Source organism: Cebus imitator, unplaced genomic scaffold, assembly GCF_001604975.1.
Source record: "Cebus imitator isolate Cc_AM_T3 unplaced genomic scaffold, Cebus_imitator-1.0 Scaffold296, whole genome shotgun sequence".
Lineage (NCBI taxonomy): Eukaryota > Metazoa > Chordata > Mammalia > Primates > Cebidae > Cebus > Cebus imitator.
The window spans coordinates 2,006,254-2,018,372 of record NW_016107611.1 but is presented as its reverse complement, the minus strand read 5'-3'; the positions used below and the strand labels follow the sequence as shown (position 1 = coordinate 2,018,372).

General features: G+C 53.0%; 1 protein-coding gene across 2 annotated transcripts in view; it reads left to right on the top strand.

Moving 5' to 3' along the window:
* Positions 1 to 4,974: 4,974 nt before the first annotated feature.
* GPR4 (G protein-coupled receptor 4) overlaps positions 4,975 to 12,119 on the top strand; it is a 13,758-nt gene continuing 6,613 nt past the window's right edge. The window contains exons 1-2 of one of the 2 annotated variants that reach the window (XM_017502491.2): positions 4,981 to 5,089; positions 6,466 to 6,640. The gene's annotated coding sequence lies outside the window, so the exon portion shown is untranslated. Of the gene's footprint in view, positions 5,090 to 6,465; positions 6,641 to 12,119 lie in introns of both variants that reach the window. The other variant, XM_017502493.2, reaches the window with a different exon arrangement.

Sequence of the window (12,119 nt, the reverse complement as noted above, 5' to 3'; positions counted from 1 at the left end):
AAGTCAAAGCCTGGGCCAGGTGGTTCAAGGTTGTAATTCTAGCACTTTGGGAGGCCAAGGCAAGTGGATCACTTGAGGTCAGGAGTTCAAGACCAGCCTGGCCAGCATGGTAAAAACCCGTATCTACTAAAAATACAATTAGCCACAGTTCAGAGGATGGGGCCACAGCCACTGTGGGAATAAGGGAAGCAGGAAGGGGCCCAGGAAGCGAATGCACCCTGACCTCTCTCCACAGACCCTGGAGATGGAGTTTGCACTAGACTTATCCTATCACCCTTAGGTCTGGAAGACAGTTTTCTGCCGCTCTTGGGTCAAAGGCTCCTCTCCACCTCCCCGTGCCCACTCCCACCTTTCGTCCCTTCCCCATTGCCCAGGTTCTGGGAAAGTGACCCAGCGCTGCTGAAGCGGCCCTGTGACTGGGGCTCCTGGTGCTCTCTCGACCCCTCGTGGCCAGACTAGGACCTGCATGGAAAAATGCACCCAGAAAGATCTACTGGAAAAGTGCTGGTGATTCTCCACATGACCCCCCTCCGCCAGCCCCCACAGGGTCACTCTCAGCCTTCCTTCCCCAGCTTGGGGCCCTGGGAGACTGCCCTGTGCAAACTCTATCCGCAGGGCCGGTGGAGAGAGGTCAGGGTATTCACTTCCTGGGCCCCTCCCTGCATCCCGCACTCACAGTGGCTGTGGTTCCCTCTGAACCGCAGCTCCTCTGGGAACTCCAGCTGTCCCTGGAGATGGGTAACAAACTCCCTCCCTATCCCTTCTGCCCTAAGCTGGTGATGGCTTGGTGCCCACTTCGGCCGATCCCCTGGTGCCGCCCCGTCCTTGTGGCTTCCTCCACTCTGCCCATCTCATAAAAACGCTCCCAGTTAAACCCTTGCAGTGGTCACTTGCTTCCCTCCAGGATCCTGATCAAGTCTCAGCATAAATTTAGAGTGAGCCAGAGAGAGAAGGGGACCCTAAGCCCATCAATGAGCATTCAGAATATATATATATATATATATATATTTGTTTTTTTGAGACAAGAGTCTCTCTCTGTTGTCCAGGCTGGAGTGCAGTGGCGCAATCTCAGCTCATTCTCAGAAGAATCGCTTGAACCTCCCCCTCCCAGTTTCAAGCGATTCTTCTGCCTCAGCCTCCCCAGTAGCTGGGACTACAGGCTCACACCACCATGCCTGGCTAATTTTTGCATTTTTTTTTTTTTTAGTAGAGACAGAGTTTCACCATGTTGGCCAGGATGGTCTCAATCTCCTGACCTCGTGATCTGCCCGCCTCCACCTCCCAAAGTGTTGGGATTACAGGCGTGAGCCACTGTGTCTGCTCTGTTTATTTTAAACTATGACTTCATTTACAGGAATTTTTTTTTTCTTTTTTTCAGAGTATCACTCTGTCGCCCAGGCTGGAGTGCAATGGCAAGATCTTGGCTCACTGCAACCTCCGCCTCCCAGGTTCAACCGATTCTCCTGCCTCAGCCTCCTGAGTAGCTGGGACTACAGGTTCGCAGCACCACGCCCGGCTAATTTTTGTATTTGTAGTAGAGATGGGTTTTCACCATGTTGGTCAAGCTGATCTCGATGGAACTGACCTCGTGATCGGCCCGCCTCAGCCTCTCAAAGTGCTGGGATTACAGGCGTGAGCCACCGCGCCCTGCTGGAATTTCTAGAACATAACTAAACAACTCTGGTGAAAAATGAAAGAACACAGGACCCGGCTTAGTGGCTCACACTTGTAATCCTAGCACTTTGTGGGGCATATCACTTGAGTCCAGGTATTTGAGACCAGCCTGGGCAACATGGGGATGCCCCATCACTATAAAAACATACAGAAGTTACTTTTATTTATTATTTATTTTTACAGGTGCATCCTTGTAGGTCCAGTTACTCAGGAGGCGAGGTGGGAAAATCACCTGAGCTCAGGGAGGTTGAGGCTGCACTGAGTCATGGTCGTCCCACTGTACTCCAGCCTGGGCAACAGAGTGAGACCCTGTATCAAAAAAAAAAAGAAAGAAAGAACAGGTTTGCTTCCGGGAGTGAAGTAGTCTGCATTGCCTAAAAAGGAATACAAAACAATATTCTGAGATGATGAAAATATTCTTACTGTTTTTGTTTGTTTTGAGATGGAGTTACACTGTCACCCAGGCTGGAGCACACTTGCATGATCTCGACTCACTGCAACCTCTGCCTCCCAGGTTCAAGTGATTCTCCTGCCTCAGCCTCCCGAGTAGCTGGGATTAGAGGCACCTGCCACCACAACTGGCTAGTTTCTGTATTTTCAGTAGAGACGGGATTTTGCCATGTTAGCCAGTTGGGTCTTGAACTCCTCATCTCAAGTGATCTGCCCCAGCCTTCCAGTGTGTTGGGATTATGGGTATGAGCCACTGCACCCAGCCTGTTCTCCAGCTCCTGACCTCAAGTGATCTGCCCGCCTCAGCCTCCCAAAGTGCTGAGATTACAGGCATGCGCCACCGCACCCGGTCGATATCCTGTGTCTTGGTTTGGGTGTTTAATTACATGGTGTATCCAATTTTCTGGATTCCTTATATTGTTCCCTTAAGATCTAAACATTTTAATTAAAATTTTTAAAGACTAATTGTTAATTAAATGTAATTTTTAATTACATTTAATTTTAAATCATGGCTAATTTTTAATTTTTTTTTTTTTTTAGTAGCGATGAGGGTTGCACTTGTTGCCCAGGCTGGTCTCAAACTCCTGGGCTCCAGTGATCCTCCCGCCTCAGCCTCCCAAAATGCTGGGATTACAGGCATGAGCCACAGAGCTGAGTGTTCTTTTTATCCCCTGCCCCCCACCCCCCCATTTCCCAGGATGTAGTGCAGAAGTGTGATCTTGGCTCACGGCAACCTTTGCCTCCTGGGCTCAGGTGATCCTTCCACCTCTGTCTGCTAAGTAGCTGGGATCACAGGCACGTGCCACTCAAGCTGTCTAATTAAAATAATTTTTTTTTTTTTGTAAAGACAGAGTCTTGCTATGGGGATTGATCTCAAACTCCCGGCCTCAAGTGATCTGCCTGCCTTGGCCTCCTAAAGTGCTGGGATCAGAGGCATGAACCACCATGCCTGGCCAACATTTTAATTTTAATTTAAAAATAAAAAAGGAGGCCGGGCATGGTGGCTCACGCCTGTAATCTCAGCACTTCGGGAGGCCAAGGCAGGTGGATCACCTGAGGTCAGGAGTTTGAGACCAGCCTGGCCAACATGACGAAACTCTGTCTCTACTAAAAATATAAAGAATTAGCTGGGCGTGGTGGTGGGCACCTGTAATCCCAGCTACTTAAGAGGCTGAGGCAGGAGAGATGACTTGAACCTGGGAGGCGAGATCACAGCATTGTACTCCAGCCTGGGCAACAAGAGCGAAACTCTGTTTCAAAAAACAAAGTCTGGGTGAGGTGGCTCACACCTGTAATCCCAGCACTTTGGGAGGCCTAGGCAGGAAGATCACTTGAGGTCAGGAGTTCAAGACCAGCCTAGTCAACATGGTGAAAACCTATCTCTGCTAAAAACACAAAAATTAGCCAGGTGTGGTGGCTCACGCCTGTAATCCCAGCACTTTGGGAGGCCACAGCAGAAGGATCACTTGAGCCCAGGAGTTTGAGACCAGCCTGGACAACACAGTGAGACCCCTGTTGTAGAAAAAAATTTAAAAAACTGGCCAGGTGTGGTGGTGCATCCCTGTGGTCCCAGCAACTTGGGAGGCTGAGGTGGGAGGATTACTTGAACCTGGGAGGTTGAGGCTGTAGTGAACCATGATCGTGCCACTGCTCTCCAGACTGGGCAACAGAGTGAAACCCTGTCTCAAAAAAAGAAACATAAAGGCCAGGCACCGTGGCTCATGCCTGTAATCCCAACACTTTGGGAGGCCGAGGTGGGCAGATAGCTTGAGCTTAGGCGTTTCAGACCAGCCTGGCCAACATGGCAAAAGCCCGTCTCTATTAAAAATACAAAAATTAGCCGTGGCACCTGCCTGTAATCCAAGCTACTCAGGAGGCCAAGGCAGGAAAATTGCTTGAACCTGGGAGGTGGAAATTGCAGTGAGCGGAGATTGTGTAACTGCCCTCCAGCCTGGGTAACAGAGTGCGACTCTGTCTGAAAAAAAAGCAAGAAGCTGGGCGAGGTGGCTCACGAATGTAAGCCCAGGATCCAAGGCCGGCGGATCACCGGAGGTTGGGAGTTTGAGACCAGCCTGACCAACATGGAGAAACTCCGTCTCTACTAAAAATACAAAATTAGTCGGGCGAGGTGGAGCATGCCTGTAATCCCAGCTACTCGGGAGGCTGAGGCAGAAGAATTGCTTGAACCCGGGAGGCAGAGGTTGCAGTGACATCTCACCATTGCACTCCAGCCTGGGCAACAAGAGCAAAACTCGGAAAAAGGAAGGAAGGAAGGAGGGAGGGAGGGAGGGAAGGAAGAAAAGAGAAGAAAGGAAAAAGCAAGCAGGCACCATGAGTGACCACCTTGATTCAAAGAGGAGACAGTCACGGGGATGTCCCTAGCCTAAGGTCTGACCAAGAGACAGGCTGTAACCGCAACCCTAGAGCTCCTTCTAGGGGTGGCCACGACTTCGGAGTTGGGGACCTAACAGAACCCTTTATTCTCTCCCTTAGAGGGGAAGATGCAGAAGGTTAAGGACCAGAAGATGAATGACGGAGGCCTGGGGTCTCTAAGGGAGGAAATGGCTGAACCCAAGGAAGGTCAGTAGTGGGGGGGCCTCCTCCTCCCGTATCTCAGGGCTTGTTAAAGTTGGGGGGTGTGGTTGGAGAGAGGGGACCTTCCAGCTGGGGGACATGGAAGGATTGGGGGGTGTTCCAGCAGCAGATGAGCTTCCCCCGGGGCTGGAGGCGTTGAGTGGGGTGAAGCCTGAAAGGGCTTAAGGGGCAGCGGCAGAGGTGGGGTTAATGGGGGCGGGCCTGGGAGGGGCGGGGCCTCGGCTGGCGGCTTGAGCCCGGGGACCGGGAGCAGTCGCCGCTGTTCTGCCCCAAAGGGGCGTCCGCTGGGTCCCTGCGCCGCCGTCGAGCCCGGACAAGGACGCAGCAGAGAGAGGCGCGGCCGCTCGCCCCGTCCAGCCGCCGTGCGCAGGTAAGAGCCGGGCCCTCCCCGGCCGCCCGCGGGGCCGCGGGGTCTCACTAGGTTGCCCTGCTCGTGACGGGACCGCTCCTCCCCGCCCCTTCGGGGGCTGCCTCAGTCTCCCGCGCCGTCTCGGTGCCCGCCCCCTCTGTTGCTCTGCTCGGTTCTGCGTCTGTCTCCAGGTCCCGCCTGAGGTCTCTGAGGTCTCTGTGTCTGTGGTCCCTCTGCCTCTGGACCTGTCTCTCCTTCTGTGTCTCTGGATGTCTCTGTCTCTTGATCTCTGCGTCTCTGTCTCCGTCTGTCTCTGTCTCTGTTTCTGGGTGCCACCTCCCCCTGCCCCTGCCTCTGCCTGTCCCGCGTCTGTTGTGGCACCTCTGTGGATCTCTCTGCCGCAGTCCGTCTCTCCCTGTCTCTGTGTGTCTCTTTGCTGGCTCCCTTCCTGTCTCTCCGTCTCTCTCTATTGCCCTGTCTCTGTCTCTCCGTCTCTTATAACCCTGTTTTGGCACCTTCACCTCTGTCGTTTCTCCTTCCAAATCCTCTGGCACCCCGGAACTTTCCTCTGGGCTGGGAAGCTGCTTGGGAGTCCGGGTTAGGGGGCAGGAGGCTTGTGACTTGGGACAGGCGGACTCTGACCCCATGGCCCACTTCAGGGAGCCACCCCACTGCCCCTGAGGTCGCACCCACCCCGCCCGCCAATTTCAGGAATTCCTGGCTGGGGGTGCACTTCCTCCCCTACTTCCTCTCTTCCAGGATTTGGCTGGGTCACCGTTAACTCTTTCCTGCTTCCGCCTCACTCTCCCCCCTGAAACTGGACAACCTGCCCTCCCAAACTAGGCTGAGGAACAGCTCTAGAATATCTGTGACACATGTTGTGGGATGTGCGTGCGTGCTCGGGCTGGATGCGCATTGGGGAATTTGGCGCAGAAATTGAGAGGATGGGGCCACACCCCCCAATGCCCCCTCCAAAGCCCACCATCAGCCCTCCTCCTCCTGAACCCACAAAAAAAGGCACCCGCCCCCAGCTCTGTCTCTGGAGATGAACTTGACTTCGGGTTTGGGTGAGGATGGGGAGGTTTTCTTCTCTGGGGGAATCCCAGCAGAAGAGGATGAGCCACCCATGGGGGCTCCTCGAACTCTGGGAAATCATAGGGTCAAGAACCTTGAACCAGAGCATCTTTGAATGGAAGGGCCCAGATGGAAGAAAGATCAGAGGGGAGGCCTCGGAATTCCAGATCCTTCCAATCAAAGGTCCTCGGGATACTGCAGTCCTTCAATCCAAAATGAGGAGTGCTGAAATCTTGGCACTTTTCAGTGCTGGCAGCTGAGGGCTGGAAAGGGTTTGTGGAGCCATTTAGGTCAACAACCCCCACCCCGCTCCCATTTTATAGATGGGGAAACTGAGGCCCAAAAGCAGATGTCTCCACAGTGAGTCAGTGCCAGGCTGGAGGGTTGGGACTCCAGTTTTCAACTGAAGCCCAAATCCAGAGAGCTGGCTTCTTCTGCTACCACTAAGGTGGATCAATTTTGGGAAAGAGGTCTCAATGAGGAGGGAGAGACGCCAGGGTGAGTAAAAATGGCTGGAATCCAAGAGGGAGGGTTTTAGAAGCAGAGGAGAGAAAATATTTCTAAAACCATGGTGGGGAGGGAGAGGGGCAAGAGTTGGTTTGGGTGGAAGGGGTGGAGTTTCGGGAAGAGGGGGAGGGAGGTGGAGGGGAGGAAGTGGAGGGGAAGCGGGATTAACTCCAGCCTCAGTCTCCTGACCCTCCGCCTGGAGCCCACCGTTCCCTCGGGGACAGGGCCTATAATTTGGTTTGTGTCTAGACAAATAATAACTCAGCTGGTGTGAGCAGGGAGGGCTGAGGCTAGGCCCGCTAGGGAAAGGGTAGAGAGGCGGCCCGGATGCCTCCTGTGCCCCGCAGGTGGTGAGAATTTAGGGGCCAGGTGGAGGCGGTAACTAACACGCCCTTCTCTTCCCTCCGTGAAGCCACAGTTCCTCAGAATTCTGCACAGTCTCCGAAATCAGCTGCTGGAATGTTCAAAAGCAGACAAGAAAAGGCGGGGGGAAGAAAGGGAAGTGGGGCTCACCGTATTTAGTGTACGTTCCCATTTCTGTAAAAGAGAAAAGGGAAATACGTATTCCTGTTTGCCGGGGAAAGATAAAAATCACCGAGGGTGTAATAATAGATTATGAAAGTCATAGAACGCTTAAAAAAATCATAGCGCGTTCTAACAATAGAACTTTCGAATCTTGGAATGTGAGACTTCTGGAATATTGGAAACTTAGAAGGGTAGGTGCTTACAAAGCCACGATGTAATAAATAGAATGAAAGAAGAGTAACGCTCTAGGATGTTATAATAGAACATTCAACTTCGGAGTGATCTAAGGATAGAACCTGAAGATCGCAGAACCGTGGGGACCCAGAACGTCAGAGAGGCAGTCTAAGGACTGGTGTCCCTGATGGGCAGTGTGGGCGTGGGGGGCACAGAGACCCCCTCGGTCAAAATGGGGAAACTGAGGTGCAGTGGGGCGGCTAGGGTGGCCTGGCTGCCCCCTGGTTTCCGCTGGCCGCCAGGGCACCAGGTGGGGAGCGAGGAGTGGTGATCACATTTCGTCCCTAATGAGCAGACCGGAGCTGGCTGGTCCCCTGGGGCTGCCGGGGGAACGCGGCGGGGGGAGCAGGAGCCCAAAGAGGAGGAAAAGGGGGAGGTGAGATAGCTTGGTGGCAACGGCAACGGGGACAGGGATGAGGCCTGGGAGTGCTGGGGGATGCGGGAGGCTGTGGCACTCCTCCCTCTAGTCCTCGAAACCCTCCAAGTTTTTCGGCTTTGCTGGGTTTTGGGGTGGCTGACAGGATGCAGCAGTTGAGGCTGCTAACAGGGGGGGCTGGGTCTGCCTAGTCTTTCTTGTCCCCCATTATGGCTCCACTCTTGGGTGTATTTCCCCCCGACCCTCTGGAAGGGGCCACAGGGACCCAAGAAGTCGGGGCCTGTGGGACAGACAGGGGGAGCTTCTTGTGGGCTGGGAGATTTGGGGGTTCACCTCCTCAACAGAGCCCTAAGTAAGGGGCAGAACTTAGATCCCAACCAAAGAGGGTCTTGGAAGGGAACGGGGTTAAGGAGATCAGGTGATGGAAGGTCGCTTGCTTTCTTGATGCAGAGAAGGTCCGTATCTTCCAGTAGGTTCTCAGAGGGGCCAGACAGGCTCAGAAAGACTTGAGAAAAATTACAGAACTTCAGAGAGTGAAGAGAAAACCTCAGGGGAAGGGAAGCTGTTTAGTTAAGAGTGACACGAGGTTTGCCCCAACTTGAGACGTCAAGTGACTTAGACAACTGCCTTGCTGCTATGGGCCTCAGTTTCCCCATCTGTACCAAGAAGGGGTCAGAAATAGTCTCGCAGTCCCAGCTGTCACATATACGTTGGCTGCACTGTGGCATTCTGAGTCTGATGTTCCGTGCTGACTTTTGGGGTTTCCGTGGTGGGCAGATCTCATGTGGGGGAGAAGAGAGGGCTGTCTGGGCACCCCTCCCCCCATATCCAGCATACCCAAGATGCCATCAGGTTGGGGAGGAGGGGTGGGAGGAAGGAGGGCCAAGAGCTGGACCGGTTCCCCCTCAAGGAAATTAGCAATGGGAAGTGCGTTTCCGCCTCTGGCTGCCGGAAACGTCTCCTGCCCGTGTACCCGAGTTAGGTCAGCAGAGCCCTGGGGGTCGACAGAAAGTGGGGCAAAGGGGACTTCCAGTCCTCAGCTGGTGCCTCCTGCCATGAAGAACTGGTTCATTTCTTGTCTCAGCCCCCTAGTCCCCGTGGAATAATAACTCTTCAAACTGCACATTATGGAGATGATAATCGCATTCTAGCAAGGATGTTGCAGTCTGTGCTCTGATGGGTATAAAGGTGGTGCCCCCTTTTACAGAAGGGGAAACTGAGGCTCCTGGAGAAGTAATTCTCTCAATGTCACAGGAGGAAGGCAGAGACTAGGGGCAGAGGGATGGGGAGAGAGAGGGCAGAGGAGGGGGGAGGGAGGTATTTTGAGTGACTTGGTCGGGGTAGGAGGTTTCAAGTGGAAGGGCGGGACGGGACGGGATGGCACTGTTCCAGCCCAGGAGTATGCCCCCCGCCCATCCCAGCTCCACAGGACCCACAAGCTTCTGCCCAGGAGTCTGGGGTGGGGGCGGCAGCTCCGCAGCTGAGGACCCTACAGGGGGCAGGACACACTGAGAAGGACTCAGCCCTGACCTTTCAAAGTCAATTAAGAAGCGGATAGATCCTGCCCTTTCCAGCTCTCCGCTGCCCACCTCCTCCCCTGGGAACAAACTCCTTCCCCCTCCTCCTCAAACCCTAGTTTGAGCCTGGGGTGGGAGGGGGCAGCCTCATGGCCAGAGAATACATATTTTTTTTTTTTTGAGATGAAGTTGCCCAGGTTGGGGTACAATGGTGAAATCTTGGCTTATGGCAACCTCCACCTCCCGGGTTCAAGAGATTCTCCTGCCTTAGCCTCCCGAGTAGCTGAGATTATAGGCATGAGCCACCATGCTCAGCTAATTTTTGTATTTTTAGTAGAGACAGGGTTTCTGCATGTTGGTCAGGCTTGGTCTCGAACTCCCAACCTTAGGTGATCCGCCTGCCTTGGCCTCCCAAACTGCTAGGATTACAGGCGTGAGCTACCATGCCTGGCTGAGAATACATGTTTTCTACTCCATACCTCTGGCCTCTGCAAAGCTTCTGGAATGATTTCTGTCATTGGCAAATGGCCCTGTGCTCCCTGACCGTGACCTTGGTAATTTATTGAGCACCTACTGGATGCTGGGCCTGTCCTGGGTGCTGGGGTTACAGCAGTCAACAAGACACACAAAGTCTCTGCCCTCCTGGAACACCTATTCTAGACAGATAGACACAAACAAGACACAGGTGATGTGAGGAGAGGGTCTTGGGCCAGGGGAGATTTGGGGACTGGATGGGGAGGGACTCCCTGAGGAAGTGAAGGAGGGAACGGAGCTATTCAGACCATCTGAAGGAAGAGCAATGGCTCACGCCTGTAATCCCAGCACTTTGGGAGGCCAAGGTGGGTGGATCACTTGAGGCCGGGAGTTCGAGACCAGCCTGGCCAACATGGTGAAACCCCATCTCTACTAAAAATACAAAAATTAGCCGGTTTCGGTGGTGCATGCCTGTAATCCTAGCTACCTGGGAGGCCGAGGCAGGAAAATTGGTTGAACCCAGGAGGCGGAAGTTGCAGTGAGCCGAGATCATGCCACTGCACTCCAGCCTGCTGGGCAACAAGAGTGAAACTCCATCTCAAAAAAAAAAAAAAAAAAAAAAAAAAAAAAAAAAAAAGCATTCCAGATGGAGAGTATGGGTATGGTAAGTGTGCAAAGGTTTGAGGCTGTAAAGGTCAGTGGCCTTGAACCTGCTGAGACAGGAAGGAGAGCTGAGTGAGGTTGGCTAGGCTGCCCCAGCAGGTCAGACAGAGCCTGGTAATCCTGGACAAGGAGTCTGGATTTTACTGCAAGCCCATTTGGAAGCCATTGGAGGGTTTCAAGCAGAGACGTGACAAGAGCTAGGCTGGTTGTGGTGGCTCATGTCTATAATCCCAGCACTTTGGGAGGCCGAGGCGGGTGGATCACGAGGTCAGGAGATCGAGACCATCCTGGTCAACATGGTGAAACCCCGTCTCTACTAAAAATACAAAACATTAGCTGGGCATGGTGGCACGTGCCTGTAATCCCAGCTACTCAGGAGGCTGAGGCAGGAGAATTGCCTGAACCCAGGAGGCGGAGGTTGCGGTGAGCCGAGATCGCGCCATTGCACTCCAGCCTGGGTAACAAGAGCGAAACTCCGTCTCAAAAAAAAAAAAAAAAAAGAAGGCTGAGGTGGGAGGATCACTTGAGCCTAGGAGGTCACAGCTTCGTAAGTCAGGATTGCACCACTGCACGGCGGAGTGAGACCCTGTCTCAAAAATAAATAAATAAAATTAAATTTAAAAAGAAAAGAAGGACCTGATTTTCATGTTAGAAAGATCTTTCTGGCCGGGCGTGGTGACTCACGCCTGTAATCCCAGCACTTTCGGAGGCCAAGGTGCTTGGATCACAAAGTCAGAAGTTCAAGACCAGCTTGACCAAGATGTTGAAACCCCATCTCTACTAAAAATACAAAAATTATACAAATATGCAGGGTATACTGGAGGGGGAGGGGAAAGAAAAAAAAATTAGCCAGGCGTGGTGGCAGGCACCTATAATCCCAGTGACTCGGGAGGCTGAGGCAGAGAATTGCTTGAACTCAGGAGGCAGAGGTTGCAATGAGCTGAGTTCAAGCCACTGCACTTCAGCCTGGGCAACAGAGTGAGACTCTGTCTCAAAAAAACAGATCTTTCTGGCTTCCACACGGGAAGCGATTTGAAGGACGCCAGAGCAGCAACACAGAAGAGCAGTGGTGATGCTGCAAGGGTCCGAGCGAACGATGATGCTCACGCAGAGTGGACAGTGGCAGGGGTCTGAGAGAGATGGACACAAATTCAGGAACCACTTGGGAGGTGGAGCCAAGGGGACTTTCCCATGAAAAGATGCTCTGGCATCTGGGAGGCTCCCATGGACCTCCTTTTTTCCCCTCTCTGGGCCTCGGTTTCCTCATCTGTCAGTGGACTCTACCAAAGCTTTTCAAAGTGCATCCTGGGGATCTTGAGAGGTGGCCTTGTTTCACCAGAGCAGCTAGCAGCTTGTCCTTTTCTTTTTTGTTTTTTAAATATATATACTTTATTTATTTATTTAATTTATTTATAAGATAGGGTTTCATGGGCCCTGCGCGGTGGCTCACACCTGTAATCCCAGCACTTTGGGAGGCCAGGGCAGGTGGATCACGAGGTCAAGAGATCGAGACCATCCTGGTCAACATGGTGAAACCCCGTCTCTACTAAAAATACAAAAAATTAGCCGGGCGCGGTGGCTCAAGCCTGTAATCCCAGCACTTTGGGAGGCCGAGGCGGGCGGATCACAAGGTCAAGAGATCGAGACCATCCTGGTCAACATGGTGAAACCCCGTCTCTAC